Raw genomic sequence first — 25,662 nt, forward strand, 5'->3', positions numbered from 1 at the left:
TTTTTTTACCTCAACGCTCTCAATGACATTTAATGTAAATATTAAAGTTGTAAACAAGATTAAAAAGTGTTGATAACAAGATTAAATGTGTTGAGAACAAGATTAAAAAATGTTGAGATAAAGATTAAAATATGTTGAGAGCAAGATTCAATGAGGTTGAGGTAAATATTAAAGTTGTTGATAATAAGATTAAAGGTGTTGAGAATAAGATTAGAAAGTGTTGAGACAAAGATTAAAATATGTAGAGAGCAATATTAAATTAGGTTGAGGTAAATATTAAAATTGTTGACAGCAATATTAAATTAAGGTGTTGAGAATAAGATTAAATGGCGTTGAGGTAAAGATTAAAGATGTTGAGAACAAGATTAAAATGTGTTGAGAATAAGATTAAATGGCTTTGAGGTAAAGATTAAAGGTGTTGAGAATACGATTAAAAAGTGTTGAGATAAAGATTAAAATATGTTGAGAGTAAGGTTAAATGAGATAGATGTAAATATTAAAGTTGTTGAAAACAAGATTAAATGTGTTGAGAATAAGATTAAAAAGTGTTGAGAACATGATTAAAAAGTGTTTAAAACAAGATTAAAATATATTGAGAGCAAGATTAAATGAGGTTGAGGTAAATATTAAAGTTGTTAATAAAAAGATTAAAATGTGTTGAAAACAAGATTAAAAAGTGTTGATAACAAGATTAAAGATTAAAATTAAATATTAAAGTTCTTTACCTCAATGCACTCAATGACCTTTAATGTAAATATTAAAGTTGTTGAGAATAAGATTAAAAAGTATCGATAACAAGATTAAAGGTGTTGTGAACAAGACTAAAAAGAATCCAAGAAGGAAGAGAGTGATCGACGAGGAAGATTGGAAGGAAACCGACTAAGCAACAACCAACAGTGTTTTGTTCAATTTAATTTTAGGAGCTCAAAAATAATCGTTCTATATTTTGATTTAAAAGGGCTGAGAGGAAAGAATCCAAAGAGGAAGACAATGATCGGCGAGAAAGATTGGAAGGAGACCGGCTAAACAACAACGAACCATATTATCCAAGTGTTTTACTCGATTTAATTTTAGGAGCTCATATATTTTGATTTAAAAGAGCTGAGAGCGAAAGAATCCAAGAAGGAAGACAGTGATTGGTGAGGAAGATCAACGAACCATATTATCCACTGTTTTGTTCAATTTAATTTTAGTAGCTAAAAAATTAGCGCTCTATATTTTGAATTAAAAGGAAACAGTATATTTTGATTTTTAATTTTTTAACCATTAACGTAGTTGGTTGTTTCGTTTCATTCTTAAATTACATTTTTAATAAACATACCTTAAATGAAGTTATTTAAACTACAACATGAGTACAGCATGACCAGTTTACAGCAAAGGATTCTAGTCCATATAATATATATATAACAGTGACATTACTACTGTTTACTCTCTCTCTCTCATATTAATAGTCTCTGTGATGGTTATTTATTCACAATTAGTACAAAATAATACATAATTGGTAACTTTTTCATTGCTATTTCAAAAAAGGTATATTTATAAATTAGATTTTACTCGCATGTATGTCCCTTTTTATTTGTGTGTGTGTGTATATATATAATGGCATTACTATTGTTTACTCTCTCTCTCTCTCATATTAATAGTCTGATGGTTATTTATTCACAATTAGAATAAAATAATACTTAATTTGGTAAGTTTTTCATTGCTATTTAATTGTATTAAAAATTGTTATCAAAAAAATATTTAATTAAAAGGTAAATTTATAACTTTATTGCAAATTAAATTTTACTAACGTGCTTTTTTATTAGTGACACTCGTATTAATAGTCTCCCTCTTTCCGTAGTCTTTCTTTTTAGGGATGTCCAAATTAATTGTCTCATTTGAAAAGTTAGAGCCAAACAAATGCTATCATTCCATAATTACATTTAAGTTTTAAAAAATCTCAAAACCAGGTAATATACATATTTAAACTTGGTTTATTCTCTTGAAATTCACACAGATTTTTGCTTTAACATTTTTAAGCTTAATTGTTTATGAAAGCTGTTATTGGTCGAAAAATGTAATAATTTCTCTTTCCTCTCATTCGATGTGCCATAGTACCAAATTACCTTTTTTTAATAATATATGAAACCTTTCCAACAAGTACATATTTGAATGACAATTATTTGCATAATAAGTTTGGAGAAGTTATTATATGGTTCGGAGAATTAAGTTGGTCCAAGTTATGCAATGTAAATGTTAATTTTCTTAGTATAACAAGTGAGTACAAAATTTTGAATTGGAAACCTTTCAACTCAATGGATCTCATCAAAGACATGCTAGAGTTCTGTCTGTCCAACTACACTTCTCCATGATTAGAACATCACCACACTTAGCACCATTAGCTAGTTGTGTGTGTGTGTGTGTGTGTATATATATATATATAGATAGATAGAGAAGTTCTTTGAACTACACAAAATATGCAAAATATGTGGGGAAAAAATTCACACAAAATATGCAGCGAATGAGCAAATGTTTTCAGGTTAATTTTGTACTTAGAGCTCAATAAAGAACGAATTGAAATAGGTGTTCTACAAGAATTCAAGGCAACAAGGACAAAAAACTATCCCTATAGCTGCCCAAACCGTCCCTAAAGTCTTTTTGGGACGGTTGATGCAACCGTCTCCATAAATAGCGTCCTAAAAGGTCTTTAGGGACGGACTAATTGGAACGAAATAAAACTCCGTCCCAATTGACTATTTGGGACGAAATAAAACTCTGTCCCGAATACTCAATTGGGACGGAGTTTTGTTCCTTCCCAAATGAGCATTTGGGACTGAATAAAACTCTGTCCGAATACTCAATTGGGGCGGAGTTTTGTTCCTTCCCAAATGAGCATTTGGGACTAAATAAAACTCGAGTTTTATTCCGTCCTAATTGAGTATTTGGAATAGAGAATTTATTCTATCCCAATTGAGGATTTGGGACATGTATTTATTTTTATTTTTTTATTCATAAAGCCTGCTTCATACATCATGCTATATCTATCCATTCATAATCTGCTACTTCATCCATTCATAATCTACCTGCTATATATATCCATTCATAATATACTTCTACACAAAGTAAATTTAATGTATGCTTACCCATTCAAAAAAAAAAAAAAGAAGAGTAAATTTAATGTCAACACTAATAATAACCATTAATTAAAATAAATATAGGTAGTTCAAATCACACTTCCAGCAATTCTCAAAACAGTACCAAAAAACATCATATATAATCATCAAAAACTTAGTCAAAAAGAATACACAAGATGACATCATGCTAGTTTCTAATCAAAAACTTTATTGGCCTTGCACTTAACTATCTTATACTGCCTTTGGACAATTTGCAAACATGGCAGAGGTGCAGCAGCTGCCACCTATTTAGGTGCCTAGCTATTAGGAAATGCTATCAAAAACTTAGTTTCTAAACATCAATGTCTGAAATCAGTAATTATTGATCGTGTATTGCAGCCTCGGATTGAAATGGTTGGTATGGATGACCAAATGCCCCAAACATAGGTGGCTGAGGACTATTTAATAGACAGCCAAATGGTCCATAAGTTGATGGTTGTTGCTACTGTTGTGGGCTACCGAACAGAGGTCGATGCGCGCCAAATTGTGTGAACACAAGCAAACCCGCGGAAATGAGTGCCCTTTCCTTTTCCAAGACAATTCTCCAATATTTGTTTATCCACTGGAATTGGACTGCTAGCTCCTTTGATTGGGCCACCATATTATCCTGCATTTTGAAATGTCAATGAAGTAATTTAATAGTTTCCTTATTTTTTGCATAGTATTCATTATTTCAAATAATTGCATATACAACTTGAATGAGCATAATAGTAATCACAAGTACTCTACACAATATATAGCAAGAAGAATTCTGTAAATTGCTCAAACAAAAGAAAGATGAAAAGATATATACCATTTTCACAAGACAAGTATTCTATTTGACTTAATTACTTGGTGGCATAATACCAAAAGAGGAATGCTTTGCTATTGGTAAGCCCAAAAATGGTATTCATCCATACAGTCAGCATTTCCAAGTTTCTTCTACATTTTTTTTAGCTATCCACTTCTTATTGTTCCATTTGTGCTCCTTTTTCTTTTATTTGATTATGTGTGTGTATTTGTGTTCTAAGATCCTATCATCATATATTCCTTCTACTTGGTTAGTGCACTATGCATGAGAAGATGCTAATTCTGATTAGGAGCCACACACAGGAGTTAATTACATAGTTTTCAGGCAGGCAATGCACAACTTGTGGGGTTACTTGGTAGGGTTGCAACTCTACATTGGTTAGATTAAGTACCAAACTTGTAGAAATTCTCTTGGATATTGATGTTAAGTCTGAAAAGGAGAAGGGGTATCTAATGAGGAACTCTATTGTGTTCCTCCATTATGTGATTGTAAATCAATCTTATAATATCTTCCTTTTTTCAACTTATTCTCTACCATTTGTTGAAGTAACTCAAAAGAAGAGTGTGTTATGCTAGAGAATGAAAACAGTTCCAAGACTCGTTCATGCTTTCTAATTAGCAGCTAATTTGTTATACCATGCCTATGCCATTGAGCAACATAAGCCTATACAACAAAACAGAGTTATTTGGCATAAACAATATATTATTCAGAGAAATTTCAAAATGTTCCTTAAATTTTCCTGGGAAGTTGAAGTTAGTTCATGAGTCTCAGACAATTTGATAGTATAGCCAAATCAAAGAGTTGGTTATTGTAATCAAAACAAAATAGTAAATCAAATCATCTAAAAAATATGATTATTAGATGGAAAACAAACTACATTCAGTTCATAAAGGCATGATAACAGGAGAAACAATATGTGTGTGTGTGTGTGTCATGTTGTAATTGTTTGGGGTCATGTTAGAAGATTTAGATGATTATGCAAGACAAATTTGGCTTATGCTCTACTAAGAAGTTCAAACACATTGTTATCAAATGCAGAACACCAATTCAACAGCACTTTGACAGTTTTAACCTTGAATGTTGTAAAAGAAAAAAGGAAAATTGTGCCTAATTAGCCCCTCCAAAACTAGAACTTGAACCAAAAAATTGATCAAAGATCAAGCTCAAAATATTAATAATTTTCAAATACAGAACTACTATTGCAGTACTGAACTACTGAGGCTGTGCTATGCTTTAAGGATTGAATTTCTTCAACTAGTTGATCCTATAGATTCAAAATCTACAAGCAAAACAAAATTCTTGAACTCTTCAAAGCTCGAAAGTGAAATTAATCTATTATTAATTCTGCCAAAATTAGAAATGGAAGAAATAGAGAAGAGTCCCTAGAATGAGAAGTGGAAGCTGGAGATCAAAAGCACTAATTTTTGCATACTCTACTTAAACTTCTATGTAGACCTAAGTGAATGAAGTCATGACAGATCTTTAAACAAGTACACATTGTAGCACAAAGTAAATAAACAAGAAAGGAGGAGAAAATTGCTCTGAACTGGAAGTGCGCTGAACCCCTAAAAATTTGCAAACAGATCTCCGATTCAATCGGACGACATTCGGAGCATTAAAAGAGGCTTGAGGTGAGTCCAACTTCATAGCAACACACAAGTTCCAAAAGAAAACTTCAATGAGAACATTGGAAGCAAAAAAAATGAAGTAACATGAATCAACAAATGATAGAGCTCTTAGTTTTTGCATCCACCTCAACTGTCCTGTCAGAAGCCTCTTGTTTCATTATAAGATATTTATAGAGTGCTGTAGGGAAGCTTCACACCTCATAACTGTTTACTGGATACTAAGGGCATGATTAACAAATGTTTCTATTTCTGTTTTGTGCTGCCAAAATGCCAGACATGAAAACAACATTAGTGCACATGTTCTATTAGGTTTGTTTTCTGTCTACTTTTAGGTTTGTTCTATTAGGAGTCAAAACCTCAGCCTTCCTTTTGATCTTTACAAACACCAATGTGCGTTTTAACTAGGAAACTTAAATATATTAAACATCCTACGTGGCAAAGATAACACTGAGAATCAAAATAGATTTCCACTACCACCACATAAACATAAAATGAAATTATACAACCAGCTCAAATTTAAGTTCTACGAAAAATAAAAAAAAAAAATATTTCAGAACTTACATATGCTTTGCGAGCATCACCATAACCCATCCAGTCCCTTCCTTGAAATGTGCATTCTATATATCACAACGTTAGACGAAGCCAAAACCTAAGAGATCAAAAACAAAAGCCCCATTTCCTAGTACTTCATTATCTAAATGTGAACTAATACAAACACTCACACGCATATATATATAAGGCTATAAAAAACATATGAATCAAATCTATTGAACTGGTTTCTTTTACTTTTTGAACAAAACATATTGAGTCAGATATAAAAATACTCTACAAATTACACCATACACACAAAACAATAAATAGAGAGATAACTCTAGCCTCACCAAGCAAAAAAGCAAATATACAAATCTAAGAAGCAACGGAAAAAAAAAATAAAAATAAAAAATAAAAAACTCTTACAACACCAGTAGAAGAGTAAGTAGTGACACTGAACTTCTAGTCGCTCTGGTAGTCCTTGTAGAGAAGATCTGCGGCACGAAACAAACAAGCAAATGATAGAAAACATTCCAAACTATCAATCCAATCAACTAAGACAGATAAATGGGATATTCCAAAAATATAAAGGACGGGCACTTTACGTGTTCAACTAAACATTTTAAGCTAGTACAAAATTTACAAATCCATTGAATTGACAACATTTTTGGTTGCTCAAGTGGATCAGTAATGTTGGGGATTAGAGATTTTCTTAAATACACAATACAAAAGTGTTGCATTCTATAACAATTGGTTACCAAAAAATTGTTAAAATAGCTCAGTAATCTTTTGAAAAATAAAGCTGGAATTTGGTATTTTTAAAACTGTAAGATTAGCAATACAAAATAATAGGGATCATCGAGTCACTTGTTGAATTTAAAGTATTATTGGAAAAAAAATCCCCAAGAAACAATTTAGTGACTAATAAAAATTTAATAAATAGCTGGTAAGTCAAGCATAATTAGGGAAAAAGTCCCAGATATTGGATCAATTTGGGGTAAGCTGGGAGGCACTCTCCTAGTCAATGTGACTTTCAGCACCACTCTAACCAATTCGTGCACACCAAGACGGGGCGTGACACCTTCTCCTTGTCAGATAAATATATATATATATATACATATATTTTTTATATAATAACTAAAAAAATGAAAGAAGAAAAAAAAAACACAAAACCCTCTCTTAAACATCTTGTGTAGCTGGAACCAAGTCTGCATAACTGGAAAAGTCAGAATTATGGATTAAGCTGTATAGTCTCAAAATAACATTTGTCCTTGGACACATACTCTGCACTTCTTCTTATCTACATGATACACTCTAGTTATCAAAAAAAAAAATTGTTTTGTTTTGTTGGCTCTAGTTATCAATTAATTAGCTTTACAGCTAACTTGCACTCCACTTGTGGATAAGAAGATCAATGGGATATAAAGTCTTGTTTAGACATTCTGTTTTCTTGCCCCAATAAAACTTTTTTAAAACTTAATTCCAAAAGGAGATGGATACAACTTAGGCCAATAATTTATAATAATACTAAATTTAGTTTGTTATGATTTTTTTTTTTCCCAAAAAAAAAATACCTTAAAACCCATCAGAAGAATATTCAAAAATGAAGATTTGGACCACAAAAACAAGGAAGATGAAGAAGAAGCTTTGTCCACCATTGATGGACTGACTTTGCTCACCATTGATGGACTGACTTTGCTGCCTCTCAATTGAATTGAATTAGATGTTCACCCAATTAGACAAAGAAGAAGCCAATAAACTGCAAATTATATACTACTAAGATCAATCAACAAAACCCACAAAAAAGGACTTTCCAGAAAGAAAATTAAATTAATGAATGTCAAGAAAGACAAAGGTAAGCAGTGAACAATATGATCACTGAATGCGGCCTTGTAACAAGACTTACAGCACATTTGCTAGGCTACTAGCACTATCGACGACCAAAAATGTCTATGATTTTTCCACTGTAATCACTAATCATTAGTAATATTTAAGATTTTCAGTTTTTATTTATAGAACTAGCGTAATTATGCATACCTTCTCATATGTAAGTTGGTTTCATAATCTTCCCTATCCGGAGGAAAGATGATATAAAACACATCAGAATACCATTTCTACGGTACATCTATAAGCCACTTCAAATATATGAATATAAGAGAAGTTTGTTGCAACAGTAGAACTTTTGATGACTTCGAGTTGCAAATGCTGTTTAAAAATCATAAAGGGATACAGAAAATTCAAGAATTATAATTATTAACACAATACTCCCAAAAAAAAAAAAAAAAAATAGAAGGAAAAAAATGCAGATTCAAATAACAGTAAAAATATTACCACAGCCCAAATCCTCGCTTGTACGAGCAAACACTCAAGTTTTGTGCGTCTAAAGCATTCATGTTAATTATATGTGTATATGCGTGTATATAGTGAATGTATAAGCAGTTAGGGTTCATTAATTGGGAAATAAGGGAATTGAGTAGTGAAAATTACCGGCGGTGGGATTGATGTTGAAGACGGTGAGGACTCGTCGATAGGAGAGCAGAGGATATCAGGAAAGATCGTTCCGGCTGCTGTTGTTGGGGGCTCTTCAAGACAATACCCACTTTGAGAAAGAGAAAATCAGTTGGCAATGACTTCAATTGAAAAGAAAGAAATCCATATTTGGGAAGACCATACAAGTTTTTCACCACTAGATGTCATGTAAAGGCAGAGGGATCATCATCGTTTAAGAGAGAGGACGGAAGGAGAAGAGCTAGGGCAAGCCTTCAGAAAGAGAGCAGAACAAGTTTAATTAAGAGGGTTCTGCGCAAGTGTCCCTTGTGGGTAAAAATATATAGGTAATTTACACATACCTCCTTATAGTTTGCCATAATTATAGGCAACACCTTTCTTATTTCGAAAATTACACGGACCTCTCTTATTTTTAAAAATATCTTACACAGATTTCCCTTCCGTTACGGTCAACGCCAGTCAACGACAGAAATTGATAACGTCATCTACTATTTTTCATGAAATGCCGAAAATACCCTTGCCTGTATTGTTTCATATTATATTTATATCATATTATATATATATATATATATATATATATATATATATATATATATAAGACACATATATAATCGTTGTGCGACATGACGGTTCTTTAGGGCTGAAGAGAAGAAGAAGATGAAGTTGTTACCATTGTGAGAAGCTGCTCCATATTGGTTGTGTTGTGCAAATCAAGTGTTGGGAGCTTTGGAAAGGAAGAAGAAGAAGATTGTTCTGTAATTTGAAGAAAAACGATAAAGAAGAAGATTGTTCTTCTGTCTGTAACATTTGGGTAAGTTTTGTTCATATACAAATTAAAGGCTGAATTCTGAGTTACGATTTGTTATCTTCAAAACAAATATCTGGATTTTCAATTTGTTCTTCAAAAATTTGAAAATTTCATTTTTGTGGGTTACGATTTGTTCTTCAAATATTTGGAGAATAGCGAAGGTCTTGTGGGTTACAATTTGTTCTTCAAATATCTGGATTTTTATTTTTGAAAACATGTCTACAAGTTCAAAGGGAAAAGCTTCAAGCTTGGGTGATTTAAGGTATAGGGATTTGTATTGCAAATGTAGATCAAAAACAAAATGTGTAATTAAGGTCACAGGTTCTAATGATTGTAACAATAAGGGGAAGTTGTATTATGTTTGTCTAACTAGAACTTGTGGTGTTTGGGAATGGTGCAATCCAATAAGTTGCATTATAGACGATGTGGTGGACTCTACTACATGTAACCAAGAAGATGTAATTGTTGAGATTATGACACATGTTGCTGAGATAAGTTCTGAGATTGGTAAACTAAGGTCTAAAATTGGTGTACTAAGGTCTGAGGTTGGTGAGACAGTGTGTGAAATTGGTGAGATAAGGTCTTAATTTGCAATGTTTGAAAAACCCCTTGGATTCATGAGCTGTTTATCAATGCAAGTTTATTTCTTGCATTTTTCTCAGTTGTATTATTTTTCTCAGTTGTATATTGAAGGTGGTATGCCTTTAGTAATTATCTTTTGTATTGAATGATCTTCAGTTCTTAATGGAGTTCTTAATGAATGATGGTAATAGCATGGACTTCACTACTATATGACTTGTATTGACAAACTGCATTGACAAACTTTACATTGACAAGCTCTGCATTGACAAACTGCATTGACAAATAATTCAGACCTATATGACAAACAACCCATAAATATAAACAACCTATACAAACAATCAATTGTCCACAAAACATACCATACAAACAAAGTTAGCCAAAAAAACATACCATATCATTTAGCAATAAAATTCAGAGTATTACATTGAGTTGTCCAAAAGCTATACCAAAAGTTAATCCCAACTCCATAAAGTCCATTATATACCTGCCTATTCTTTTTGGACAACTGAGTTACCCACAAAGTACTTAAACAACAAAAGTTTCATAAATTTCCACAAAAATATATTTATATAGTTAAGTATATTATGGCTGCATCTTCAACTGCTTTCTTCTTCATCTTCAAGTGTCCCTTCCAGATTGGTTGCTTCTTCCAGTTCCTCTTTGAACTTAAAATTTGACTGCATTGGGTCTTCTTGGTTGATTTGATGTTGCAGAGCCTTGTCCAGGTTGTTTGGTGCTTACAATGCCTTTTCCTGCTTGATTTGAGCTTGAGCTTGCATACCCTCTTCCAGTTTGGTTGGTGCTTCTTGATTAATTTGAGGTTGCACACCCTCTTCTAACTTGGTTGGTGCTTACAGTGGATTTTCTACCTGCATTCCTCATTGTCTGTGATTAAAAGGAAACCAATGCTAGTTTGTCAGTTAAGAAAGACATTAGCTATACATGTTAAGTTATAATTGTTGTGGAGAAGTTGTTAAGTTATACTTGTTGTGAAAAAGTTGAGCTTTGACACCCAAATTGAATAACTGATGTAGGTCTCATCATCTATGATTACAATTAAAATAAACTTAATCTATTTAAGAAAAATAGAAATAAAGTTAAACCTCTTCTTTAAAAATTAAAAAAAAAAAAAAAAAAAAAGTTATACCTCTTCTGTTAAACTGGTAAAACTTGAAGTTCCACTTCCAACTTAACTGGTTGTTAGTGTAGTTGTATATCCTTGCAAGTTCTTATATAGTGTTAAATAATGTCACAAGTTAAAGGGAATTAACTCATGACTTAATATTAAAACATTTATAAGTGATTTACCTGGTTCGGTTGACCCACTTTGCATGTTCTCCTGTTGTGCCCAAATTCTTCACACTGTGAGCATTGTAGGGATTTGCTACTAGTTGCAGTTGCAGGCTCATCTGCATCTCTTATCCTGGCTTTTTTTTTGGTCTGCCAGGCTTTTTCCTTGGAACTGGAAGTTCCACAGGGTTACAATGCACAAGATTCCACATTCTCTGATCAGGTATTGGGTGAATCATACTAGAATGAGTTCTCATGTATGTTTGATTATAGAAACATAGATCACAGAACTGTTCAATATCTGTTCTTTTGTGTGTTATAGCTGCAGTTGCATGTTTGCATGGGAGGCCATAAATCTACCATCCTCTACAATCACATGACCTTGATCTAAGCTTCATTATATGCTTTCCTTCCTCATTCATGACTTCATACTCATCTTGCCCTGCTGGGGTAACATTACATGATTTAGACTCATCAATCAACTTGTTCAATTTTTTCCTAATGTTTGGAGTCATCAATCCTATCCAAGTACTGGCCTTTTCAGCCCTCATTAGGAGTATGCTCATCAATTTACTCCTAATACCATCAAACAGGCCTAAAATATGTTTAGACCTAAGCTTCCCAACCCAATTGTTGAATAACTCACTAAAATTATTGGTGACATGGTCACTCTTCACCTGGTCAGAAAATGCATGCCTTGACCACTTGGACACATCTATTTTTAAGACCCAATTATAAGTCTCTCTTGACACCTCCCTCATTTGCCTCATTAAATGTGTAATCATTATAGGCTCTAGCTGCTTTCCAGAAAAAAAGACTGCAAAAGCAATCTTGGATACTTCTTTTTGAAGTTGTTGTATAGATGTCTGCAACATAGCCTATGGGTTGTATGTGGGAAAACAATTCTCATTGCTTGTTCAAGACCCTAGGCACAAGTGAAAAGCAAAAATTAGATATATAAATTTCATGTAACTTATTAGATATAAAAATTACATGTAATAAATTAAGTTTTTACCTTTTGCTGATCTGACATGAAGCATAGATGTCTATCCTGACCAAGTTCAACAAAATTTTGCAACTCTTGAAGGAAGAATTTCCAGTTTTTTTTTCCCTTCATTCTCCATCACAGCCACAGCCAGTAGAAAAAGGCCATTATTCCCATCAAGGGATATAGCAGACAAGAGCACACCACCATAAGGGGTCTTTAGGTGACAACCATTCAATCCAATGAACCCCTTGTAACCATTCTTGAATCCAGATTGCATAGCTTCTAAAGACATAAAAATTCTTTTAAATGTCATAGTAAGCAAGTCCCTCTCAAGCTTTATGATACTACCAGGATTAGATTTGAAAATTTCATTAGCATACTTAGGAAGCAAAGTGTATGCTTCCTCATGGTTTCCCTCTAACTCATCCATAACTTTCCTTTTAACTCTGTATAGTTGCATGGGTCTTGCATCAACTTTGAATTGGCTCATCACTATTGCATACAATGCATCAAGTGGAACCCCTAGATTGTTTTTTATACTCTGCCCAAGCTTTTTAGCAATCCATGTGGATGTTGTATCCCTTACAGTGCCACTCCTCAAACAATTGTGTGGACCTCTAATTGTCTTGAGTTGATAAGTTACTTTATTTACCAAACGGGAAGCACGTACCCTCCATGGACACCCCTGAACTGCACATCTTACAGTCACTCTTTGCTTCTCATTTTTAACTCTTTTTATATTACATCCCTTTTGGACACAAAAATCAACCAAAATATCCCTAAAATGGTTCAGATTGAGAAATAGATGACCTTCATCTAACTTAATCTTTCTATCCAAACCTCTCTCAAATATAATCCCTTTAAACAACTTGCATAGTACCTACCCCTTGCTGTTTCAGTTTCTGTTGTTCAACATTTATCTCACACTCTTCTTCTTCCACATACATGTCATTATCAGATTTAGTACCAGGTTCATCTCTAGATTCATAGTTTGACATACCATCCTCACTGTGGTTCTTTTCTTCCTCCACATTCCTATTCACATCATTATTGTGAACTGGATTCTTACCCTTCCCACTATTTTCCCATTCTTCATCTTCATAATTAAACCCAAATACATCATTATCATATTCCAAATCATACTCATCCTCATGCTGATAGTTCTTATTTATATTGGTCTCATTTTCTCTGACATTATTGTCATCATTGTCATTGACATTACTGTCATCAAATGTCTTATCATCAAACTCCCCATCATCAAACTCCATCGTCTCAATTGAGGCAAATTCAGGACTTACATCAGTCACAACCTTGTCAATATACAAGTCTATCAATCTCTTACTAGCATTTACTTTAAACATCTCTAGCACATCTTTATCACTATCCACATGCATTTTAGCAGAAGACCCAGGAACAACACAAGACAAAAACAGTGACAAAGGGACAGTAGGTGGAATATGAGATAAAGCTACTGTTGTTACATCTTTAACAAAATCAATGATGCTATAAAAATCTGGATTCACACCAGTTATAAAAGTTAGGTTCTACTTGTAGTGAATAACAGTATCATGAATTGATTCCATCGCTGTAACAATTAAAATTATAACAAAATTAAATATAAATTATAAACACAAATTAACTAAATTTACCACAAACAATATGATGGAACAACTAATATCAAATTACACATAATTTCAATTATAAAAGCCTTATTTGGCTTAATAGAGTTAACAATAAACAGAAAACAAAACCCTAAACAACTATATATAGAGTAATAAAAAACATAAACCCTAAACTAAATACAGAATTAATAAAAAAAACATACACCTTAAAAACAGAGTATAAATTTTAACATAACCTAAACTAAATAGAGAGTAATTAGAAACAAAAACCCTAAATACTGATTAGAAAATTCTTTTCACATACCTCAGACCACTTCAGATTCACAAATGCGCAAACCATAACTCATTCTTTGCAAATACGAACTTGGATTTGTTGCCAAATATAGGAAACGAACTCCTTTGTTGATGCGATCTTTGATTAATCTTTCATATGCACAAACCCTAACCAAACGTTCATTCATTCTCTCTCTCTCTCAAAGTGTTCACAATACACGGCACCAGTTTGGTAAGGCAGATGAAAAGACGCTGCTTTGGGAAACAGACACAATTAATGTGATACCCCTCGAATCCGAGACATGGGTTGATCAGGCCCAAGCCCAAACCCGAAGGAATATCATATAAATAAACACAGAATACAAAAAGAATTAAGAAATAAAATAATAAGCTGAAAGATCCCTAAGTATGAAATCCTCAAAATTAAATAATTAAGATAATTTGACAATCCAAAACCTCCAAGAGTACAACTCGGGAATCCATCTAGTGGACCCCTAAATAAAATCCCAACTGAAAAATAAACAACTGAGGATAAAATCCAAATCTAAAACATGGAATGAAATCCTACGTTATCGGTAGAGTGAATGACCGTCTATGCTCAACACGATCAAGCTTTAAAGCTGGAACCGTCAAACACCTGAAAAATAAGAGTGGGTCAGGCCCACGAACAAGTTTTATTCTAACTAACAATCAAAACGGAGACCTGATACGCAGATACACCCTAGATATCTCAACAATATCTATGTAGTCCATACATATATATATATCCACACTAAGGGACATTCACTGGACTACAAAGGGGTCTCAACCTGAATAGAAGGCAACATGCAAAACGCACCAATGGTGGGCATGAATACCTAGACCTAATAGGGTACACCTCAATCGTCATAGCCAGCTACGCATTCCAATGTATATACGCTCCCTAACCAACAATCCTGAGACTTAAGCTCATATCGTGGTACCATTATCATATATTTAAAGTCCGTCAAAAAATAGAGTATGTCATCCAATTGTTCATTGATCTGACATACGATTTATAATCCAGTTAGTCTCTCAACTTATTCAGTTGATCTGACTTAACTATAAGTAGGATTCAATATTTTACAATCCATTCCTTTATTCCAATAAGGTAGGTCTTAGCGTTTTGAGTTAAACCATCCCTAGTATGCCACCGTCCCATACCGGTGCATACAACCCATAACACCCATAAAATTGACAGAATTAAATATAATAATTCAGCAATTAAAATCCAACATATAAATCCATGTAATTGACAGAACATAGTTTAATAGTTCAGCAATTAGTAACCCAAACAATAATCCATGTAATTGCAGAACAAAATTTATTATTTCAGCAATTAGAATCCTAAGTAAGCATAGATCAAGTCTGATAAATAAATGACCCTAGCGTGCATCCAAAACAAGATTTATAGTCATGCTACAGTCCGTTAAATTGTTAAAGCAAAATTAAACAATTTAATCCTTTCTATCTGTTAACAGCATGCACAGTTGCTTAATTTCATACTGTTCATTTTATTAGCAATATGGAATAAATTATGCATTTATAGGGTTTAATATCCCATGAAATTTATATTTAGAACCCCCAGTATACTCCCAAACAATTCAGAATACTTAAACCGTCCAAACAGCGCCCAAAGAAAAACCCAGAACGTATCAACATAAGAGAACCTGCTTTCAAAACTTAAGAGTAGGCTCCAACCAAGCATAGAGCTAGCTCCATGCCCCTTGGAGCCGGCTCTAGAGGGGTGGGAGTCAACTCTAAACCCCCCAGAGCCGGCTTTACACTTGAGGGAGCCGGGTCCCTCTTCCATGGAGCTAGCTCTCTCCCTCTTTGAGAACCCTGAACCTTTTACCTTCGTCTGCTTCATCTCCGGCCGCTTCCAACCCTCCTGTTCTTCATAAATATTGATCTTAACAGTCTAAATTATATCCAGTATCGTCCCAGTCCCTTATTTAAAACAGTTTGTATTAAAAAGAACCATAAAAAAAACAACTAACGATTTAACATGCTTATCAAATACTGCAATATAACTTCGCAAGAACTATACCATATTAATTTAAACACATACAGACGATTAAATTAACATCTACCAAGCATGCAAGATTCCTTTAATGTCTGATTAAACTCTTAGAGATCATCTAGGTATGCACAAAACATAGGGCAAGGGAAGAGAGAAAGAATAAAACTTGCCTGTGAGATTTTTGAATCAAAAACCTCGTCGCCGTCTTCCTAAGTTTTCCGACGACGTCCATTCACTGTCAACCTCCTATTGCTCTGGTTTAAATCCATAAGCAACACTCCCTCCTTTTAAGTCCGTCCTTTAATTCACAGTCGAAATCCCAACTGTAATCTCTCTGTTGTTTTCTCACAATTCTCTGTTACGTCTCTCTGCCTCCACTGTTGTGAATAGGGTTCTAAAACCCTAGGCAGACTTATTACATGTATTTATAGGCACTAATAAAAACCTAGGTCTAAGTGTAATTAGAGACGAAAAACCTAACTAAACCCTAGTCGGCCAATACGTGATTTCACAAAAGAAGAAAACCCTAATTTAACATTAATAACCCAATTAACTCATGTAAATAAACTACATAATATAATTAAATCATTTAAACAAGTAAAACAATTAATTCACTCAAAGAAAATAAATAATACAATTAAATAACCAAATAACAAATTAATTCAAATAAAACCAAACAAATACCAAACAAACCAGTGAATAAGCAAATAATAAAAATAAAATGCAATAAAACAATAAGTAAAATGCCGAGGCTATCCTTTTAAAATTAGGGGTATTACAATTAATGGCAGTTTTCCCTCCAAATGAATGTATAGTTGTATAACTGAGAAGCTGATGTATGGAGAATGTAGTTTTGTAATTTCAGATGCCAAAAGAGGGTATTTTAGTAATTTTGACAACTCCGTCAGTGTATTTAACGGTCCGTCACACATAAGGGAGGTCCGTGTAGGATATTTCAAAAGTAGGGGAGGTCCGCGTAATTTTCGAAACAAGAAGGATGCTGCCTGTAATTATGACAAACCATAAGGAAGGTCTGTGTAAATTACCCAAAATATATATATATTAATTGACCAAAACTATATCGTTTTAGAAGGATAGTTTTGTAAAATTACTCAGTATGTAATCTAGGACGGTGCTATTTTGATAATTGGTGCTATTTCGATAATTTTTTTATTAAAATAAAATATAAATATGGCGCTAAATTTTGGTTCTTTTAGGGGGTTCATTAGGGACACCTCTTGCCATCCCAAAAATTATACCTTTTTGGGACAATTTTGAAACCATCCCTAATAATCCCATCCCATTGCCCACAATTCTTGTACTTATATATTTAAATTTCAAACAAAATTGTAGAGATAGTTTCATCTTCCAATTTCCATGGACCCACCTAATCTAGTTCAATTCCAGCATCTCAGAGCATTCTTAACAATTACTGCCAATGGATAATACAAAATTATTATTCTTTTATTAAGCATACTGATTCCTTCATACAAAGTGAAGGAAATTTAATTAACAGGCAATCCAACAGATTTTTTCGCGGTACATGTACACACACATTGGCCATTTAAACAAGTAATTGCATAACACAGTTTATGATCACACTTGTTCCATTGACTATAACAATCCCAGTCAAAGTTACACTCTGGTAAGGTTCTTTTCAATCCGATTGTGGTCAGGTCGCCTGCAAACTTGGATCCATCCTGATGGTCCCATTGCTCTACTTTTAGCTTTCTTGTTTCAGCTCCCACACCACATGCTAGTAATTTCAATCACATGAAGATAATTAAAATCAGTACGTTGTTCAACCTTGACACATAAATGCGAGTTTATGTTTTATATGCACGTATAAAAATCAAAATTAGTTTGTATAAAAGGTGAGAAAAAGGTAATTAAAAAAAAAAAAAAAAAAATCCCATAATACACCATCACCAGGCATGTGAAATTTCCCATCCCACGTGCACCTGCCAAACAAAGCTATAATATATATATATAGAGAGAGAGATTACCAAATGCAGCAAACAAGAGTACTGGTAAGAAAGCCAATTTGAGTGAAGTTGTCTTCATAGTCTTGCTAGTATGGCAACTATAAGATATGATGGGCTCTGTAGTTCTCTCTTTATATACTCCAATTGTGGGACGTTATGCTAAATTTATAAGGCAATGCATATTAATTTATGATATTATTAAATTTATAATAAATTTAGCATAACAATAAATTTAGCGTTTTTAACCAAAAATAAATAAATAAATTTAGCATAATAATATCATAAATTTATGATATTATTATTATTTCAAAATTTATGATATTATTAAATTTGTAAGGCAATGCATATTAATATATTCTAAATACTACACAAATAAATTTTGAAATATATACATTTGGCGATACAATTATATACCCAAATAGTGGAACTTTAATGCTATTATTAAATTTAGCATAATAACATCATAAATTTATGATATTATTATTATTTCAAAACTTATGATATTATTAAATTTATAAGGCAATGCATATTAATATATTCTGTAATAAATTTTGAAATATATATATTTGGCAATACAATTGGATACCCAAATAGTGGAACTTTAATGCTAAATTTGGAAGGCATTAATGCATATAAATGTCATGTTAATTGGCAGAATATGCTAAATTTGAAAGGCATTAATGCATATAACACCTCAATTTTTTTTTTTTTTTTTTTTTTTTTTTTACAAATATTCCAAATCTCTTCCAAACCCTAATCATCTTTCATCTTTTTCTTTCTTTTTTTTTTTTTTTTTTTTTTCCTTTTATGAAACCCTAATTCAACCTCAATTCATATATAAAGTAAATGCACAGTACCAAACACATATCTCATCACCAGTTTGTTCACTATCTTCTTCATACTTACCTTTTACTCAAACACCTGGGGAAAAAACCATGGAAGGACTGTTTCCTTTGTAGATTAAATAAAGCCTTAAATATGTGAGTATTTTAAGAAATTCTTCCAGAAACTCTCTATCCCTCTTTTTGTGATTATGCGAATCTTGGTGTGGTAAGTTGGAGTTGTTAGAGAGAGAGTGTGTGTGAGAGAGATTAATCAAAATGGGTTTGTTGTATTTTAAACCGGGTTAACTTGTTAAAATTGGTTGACCCAACTATTTTTTCGTAAGAATTGTACATTAAACTTGAGAGGAAAAATTAGTAATTTTAAAAGGAGACCGTCCATTAATTGCATGTTCATTTAAGAAGTTCTTTTAAAAAAAAAAAAAAAAAAATTAATGGATAACTAATATGGGATTGTGGGAGTATAAGAGACAACAATAATTTTTTTTTTGAAAAATGATATTATTGACTTCTTTAATATCCTAATTTAAAACCGACTTAAATAGATATCATTACTACTTTCATTTGTTTTCATAAAATAGGTCACTTTTTTCTTCATAATTTTTCATTTCCTTATTTTTTTTATTTTTATTTGCCGGAAAATAATAGGACCTATTTTTTTTTTTAACTGGCGCATTTATATTGTGATTTCAGCATTTCAATGACTCGAATGTCATATAGCATGCCATATTTTAATTTAATGATTGCATGGTTTTCAATTCCAACAAATACTGCTGAGGTTTGTTTAGTGTAATAGAATTGGTTTTGGATATTTTGTTAATAAAATTTATTTGACTACCCCCAAAAATTGTGAATTCTAAAATAAATATAATTAATTCTCTTGAAATTATAATTTATACTCTTAAAATTCATAAAGATTTTTGCTTGAAGATTTTTAAGCTTAATTGTTTACTAAAGTTGTTATTGGTCAAATTGTGTACTCCCGATAGATGTAATAATTTCTCTTTCCTTTCATTCTATGGTCCATAATACCAAATTACCTTTCTAACAAGTATATATTTGAATGACAATTATTTGCATGATATGTTTTGACTTTCGAGAAGTTATTAAATGGTCCAAGTTATACGATGTGATTAAGAATTTTTATGGTATAATAAATGTTTACAAAATTTTGAATTGAAAACCTTATTTTTATGGTATAATAAGTGTTTACAAAATTTTGAATTGAAAACCTTATTTTTATGGTATAATAAGTGTTTACAAAATTTTGAATTGGAAACCTTTCAACCCAATGGATCCCATCAAAGACATCATAAAGTTCTTGTCTGTCCAACTACACTACTCCATGATAAAAACATCACCACACTTAGCACCATTAGCTATGTATATATATTGTTGTAAAATAATATGCTTCATATGATATTTAAAATATAAAGATATTTTAAATATTAATATGTAATAAAATAATTAATAATTTATTAAATATAATTAATTAAACATATAATTCAATATTTAATTAAACATGCAGAATAATACAATTAAATAATAATAAAAAATAAAGAATCTAGACCGAGGCTAGTGTTAGATACCATGTCCTTAGACAATTTACTACCCGCATGGTACTAACGAGCTCTATGGCGTTTGTCTCCCAAGATACAACGGTCGACATCCACTAGTAGCAGCACTTCAAATTCGTGGATACGGCGAATCTCCTCCGTGTAATACTCTCTTTGACTCAAAAATGCATTTATACTATATAAATAATAAATTAGGTGCAATCCGAACCAAATGGCCCGGACCAAATTTAATATGGCTTAATGAAATTGGTTTTGGGCCTAAGTGACTCAAACCACTTGACCATGGCTTAAACCCACACCCACTTGGGATGGGTTCATCTTGAGAGAGGGAGAGAATAATAAATTGCTCACTTTAAATGGCAACCAATGGTGGGTATTTATAGAGAAACTCGTGCCTCTTGGTTATTGGACATGTCCCTTTACTCGCATCCCTTCTACAAAATATAGTTTAAACTACCTTTCACACCTATTCACTTTGGGTGCGGTTCACATTGAACAAACATAAATTTTGAATTGTGTCTTTCCAATTCACAATTGGCTAGTGCACTTGTTCAATCCAATGAACCCCTAAATAGCATGGTGAAGGTGTAACCTGAATGTATGTCGATGACATACACAATTCTCAACCAACAAGGATTTATAGGACCGGGTGAGGTTTCCATTAAAGGATACGTTGTTGCAAGCACCCAGTTTTCATAGGTTTGGCCTACAACTGCCTTGTTTTAACGTATATCACTCTGGTATAATCACATTGCAACAGCATATAGTTGACATTCACATGTTACAGTCTAAATAGACACATTGCAGGCAAGTTACATTCAGACACCTTTTTAACAATTCCCTACGTGAATGGAAATTAGCTGTTAAAATGTAAATGATAATGCAGACACTAGAGAGAGTATAATTGGAAAGTTACTGCATCTTGATAGGTAGCTTTTGGCCTTGAACATTCCCTAGTGTATTACTATTGGATTTACTGGCTAACCAGTGAACGTGATGTCTTGAACTATTCAGTCATTTGTGTACACCAATACAATAGCAAACACACTGTACCTTTCCTTACAGAGTTGGTTATCATTGTTGTAATACCCTTAATTTTAAAAGAATAGTCTTGGCATTTTTAATATGTATTTTATTGCATTTTGAATGGTTTATTTTTTATTTGGTATTTAACTGTTGTTTTCATTAATGGATTAAATGTTATTTAATTTAATTGTTTACTTAATTGGTTTAATTGGGGTGTTATAATTGAATTAAATGTCTTATTTGTTTATTTATTTGAATTAACTATTTTCGTTTAATTATTGAGTTCCTTTTATTGTTTTAAGTTTGAGTTTCTTTTCTTTTAAATTCACATTGTGCCGACTAGGATGCAATTAGGGTTCTGTCTCTAATTATACATGGACTAGGGTTTTAGTTAGAATTAGGGTTGTATGTTTCTAAGCCTATAAATATATCATTACGGTGGTTTAGGGTTTTAAGAACATAACACGAAAACATAACCTAAAGTTTGTTCATGTAAGAGAGGGTTGAAAGAACACAGGCATAGTTAGGGCTACCAAGGAAGAAAACAGAAAAGACCAAAGAGGTGTTGTGGTGGATTAAAACAGAACCATAGAAGGCTTGACGATATTCAGTATTGCAGGAAACTTAGAGACGACGCCAAGATTTCATAACTGAAATCACAGGTAAGTTCTTTTTTTTCTCTCTCCCGTTGGCCTATGTGCTGTGCACCTAGTTAGTCTCTAGGGTTCAATTAATCATTAACGTACATGTTTATTATATGTTATATTGATGATCTGTATGCGTGGAATCAATTCTGTTACAGTTCTTGCATGTCTGTGTTTCAGTTTGTTCTTTAAGCATGTTAAATCGGTAGAAGTTTTAATCACTGTAATTAATTCCAAATATTGTAAAAAAATAATTGGGATGCTACTAGGTATAAATAAGATTCTTAGGTTCAATATTAAAGAGGAACAGAAGGTTTGGAATTCGCCAAAAAGGGAAAAAATAGAGACTGGGAAGAGTGGAGACGGCTCCCCTTTCAATGGAGGCGGCTCCATTGAAAGGAGCCGGCTCCAATTTTTAAAGGAGGCGGCTTCTTTGCAAAGGAGTCGGCTCCAAGAAAGATTTGAGCCTACTCAATGATTGTTTGGAGCCTGCTCTACAAGTTTAAGAGCAGGCTCCCTTATATTCGTGAAAACTGGACTTTTGGGCACTGTTTGGGACGATTTTGGTATTCTAAAATATTTGTGGGAATGTACTGAGGGTTTTAAATGAAATTTCATGGATTATTAAAACCTCATATGGCATAAATTATACCCGTAGGCTAATGGATGGAACAGTAGAAAAGTATACAACTTTGCATGCTGTTAACGGTTGGAGGGAAATTAATCGCTTAGTTTAATTTGGCGAATTAATGGATTATAGCATGAGTTTAAATCTTGTTTTAAATGCACAGTAAGGTTATTTATTTATCAGATTTAACCTATGCATACTCTGGATTTTAATTGCTGAAATATTTGTCTTTTTCTGCAATTACATGAGTTAAGGATTGGATATAATTGCTGAAATATTATACACTATTCTGCAATTACCTGGATTATGGTTCTATATTTAAATTGTCATACTATTATTTATGGTCTGTAATTTACATGGTTTTGGACTTTAATTGCTAAATTATTGTTTTAAATTCTGCCAATTATCTGGATGTTGTGGATTGTATGCACCGGTATGGGACGGTGGCATACTAGGGATGGCTTAGCTCAGAATTTTAAGACCTACCCTATTGGAATAAGGGAATGGATTGTAAAAATTGAATCCTACTTATATTTTGGGTCAAATTAACTGAGTAAGTTGAGTAACCACCTGGATTAACTGTTGGTTATAGTTAAGTCATATCAACTGAATAAGTTGAGTGACTAACTGGATTATGAATTGTATATCAGATCAATGAACAATTGAGTGACATACTATGATTTTGGACGGACTTTAGTTATATGATTATGGTACCACGATATGAGCTTGAGTCTCATAGTCGATGGTTATGGCGCATATATGCAGTGGATGCGTAGCTAGCTATCATAGGTTGAGGTGTACCCTGTTAAATCTAGGTACTCATGCCCACCTTTGAGTACGTTTTTGCATGTTGCCTTCTATTCAAGTTGAGACCCTTTTGTAATCCAGTGAATCCTTTAGTGTGGATATATATATATATGGACTAGATAGATATTGTTGAGATATCTAGGGTGTATTTGCGTATACTATATGGATTACAGTTAGATTAGAACTTATTCGTGGGCCTGACAAACTCTTATATTTTTCAGGTATCGGACAGTTTCAGTCTTAGACTTGATCGTGCTGAGCAAAGACTATCATTCACTCTACTGACGACGTAGGATTCTATTCCATGTTTTAGAGTTGGATTTTATCTTCAGTTATTTATTTTCAGTTGGTTTTTATTAGGGGTCCACTAGATGGATTCCCGAGTTGTAAAATAATGGAGGTTTTGGATTATTGGATTTTAACATTAATACTTTGAGGATGTTATTTAATTAGTATTCTTTTCAGCCTTAATTTTTATTTCTTAATTCAATTTTGTATTCCGTGTTCGTTTTTAAATATTAATTATTTGATATTTCCTCGGGTTTGGGCTTGGGCCTGATCAACCCATGTCTCGGATTCTAGGGGTATCACAATTGTTATGTTAATTTTGGCTCTGAACAACTCCTGGAATTCATAAGTGGTTTAGAAAACTTAGCCTTTATAGTTCCCATAGAAGCAGCCCCACTTCAAACTAATATAGGTGACTTCTTATTAAAAGTATTCTACCATAACCCACATAAATTTTCAAGGTATAAGAGTCATTAAAAGTGTAGCTTATCTTAATCCTTGCTGTAGGTAGCACTGTCTCATCATAGAAATGGGCAGAAGATTGGGCAGAAGATTTATATCTTCCCAGTGCTTTTGGTGAGTCACTCAGAATTTCTATTATCCCTTTGAACCTAGATCTTAGGATCTCCAGTCAGCTAGATTGGGTTTCTATTAAGGTGACTCGTTAGCTTTCGGCTTTAACCCCATTTCCGTCGATGATTTATACAATTACTCTCTAGTACAACCCTCAATTTTATATGTGGCCATAAGGTTATGTTTAAAAATATTACACTCTGCAAAGATTTCTCCAATTGAGAGCTACTGTATACTTTATGCCCTAAAATTGCTCATTGTTAACAATATCATTTTCTTTAGTGGCATAGGTGTAGACTTGTTTTGAAATTTCCTTTAAGTTAAGTCTATTGACTTTTCTGTTTGACTTATTTAAAGTTTCTAATTTTGATTCTTTAAAAAGAACATACAACTACACCTTTAATATTAAAGACATATCCACTTTTGGATTTGAAGTCTTTAACATTCTTCATCTAGATTGCATCACTGTTATACCTTCAATTTAGTTAGATACCTCAATCTATGTAATATTAGATTTAGGGTGTATATCAACTACCCATTTTATTATTTTTCAGTGATCCTATCCTAGATTGAAAATGCGCAATTACACACAGTTATTAAGATGTCTTGTAATCTCAACCAATGATATACTTTGACTAGTATTTATATTTGCGATTTTCATCTACAAAAGTTAGTGTTGCCCAAGTATTGACTCTAGAGGGGGGATGAATAGAGTCTATGGTAAACAATGGCCAATTTTCAGTTGTGCAAATTTGAGTAAAAGCCTTCTAACAATTATGCAATAAGCAATATATAGACATAACTTATCAAAAATTAAATAAAAATATATATATAGACATAAGCAATTAATAGCATAAATGTAAAGGAGAAAAGGGAAGATAAATTTGCAAACATTCACACGGCGCTTTTAGCGAGGTTCGGAAACTCCTACTCCTCAGCTCAAGACCCCTCTTAAGACTTCTCAATCCACTAGTGCACCTCCTTATGGGTGGAGAGCAAACCTTTACATGAAGCAACTCCTTGCTAAGAGAACAACATTCCCTTAGTCTTCTTTTAAGTCACACCAACCTTTAAAA

At 32.7% G+C, this 25,662-nt stretch overlaps 1 long non-coding RNA gene across 5 annotated transcripts; it reads right to left on the minus strand.

Moving 5' to 3' along the window:
* Positions 1-3,225: 3,225 nt before the first annotated feature.
* Positions 3,226-8,909, minus strand: LOC132307845 (uncharacterized). 5 transcript variants are annotated; one of them, XR_009482329.1, is made up of 4 exons: positions 8,592-8,909; positions 6,531-6,598; positions 6,135-6,222; positions 3,226-3,762 (listed from the first exon to the last, which is right to left on the minus strand). It is a non-coding gene; the product is annotated as an uncharacterized LOC132307845 (long non-coding RNA). The 5 variants fall into 5 exon arrangements; XR_009482330.1 differs by adding an exon at positions 7,784-7,863 and having other exon boundaries at positions 6,135-6,598; XR_009482331.1 differs by adding an exon at positions 7,760-7,863 and having other exon boundaries at positions 6,135-6,598.
* Positions 8,910-25,662: the final 16,753 nt, after the last annotated feature.

The sequence above is a fragment of the Cornus florida genome, unplaced genomic scaffold (assembly GCF_030987335.1).
Source record: "Cornus florida cultivar Cherokee Brave unplaced genomic scaffold, ASM3098733v1 CherokeeBrave_3.0.0_Hap2_Chr05, whole genome shotgun sequence".
Lineage (NCBI taxonomy): Eukaryota > Viridiplantae > Streptophyta > Magnoliopsida > Cornales > Cornaceae > Cornus > Cornus florida.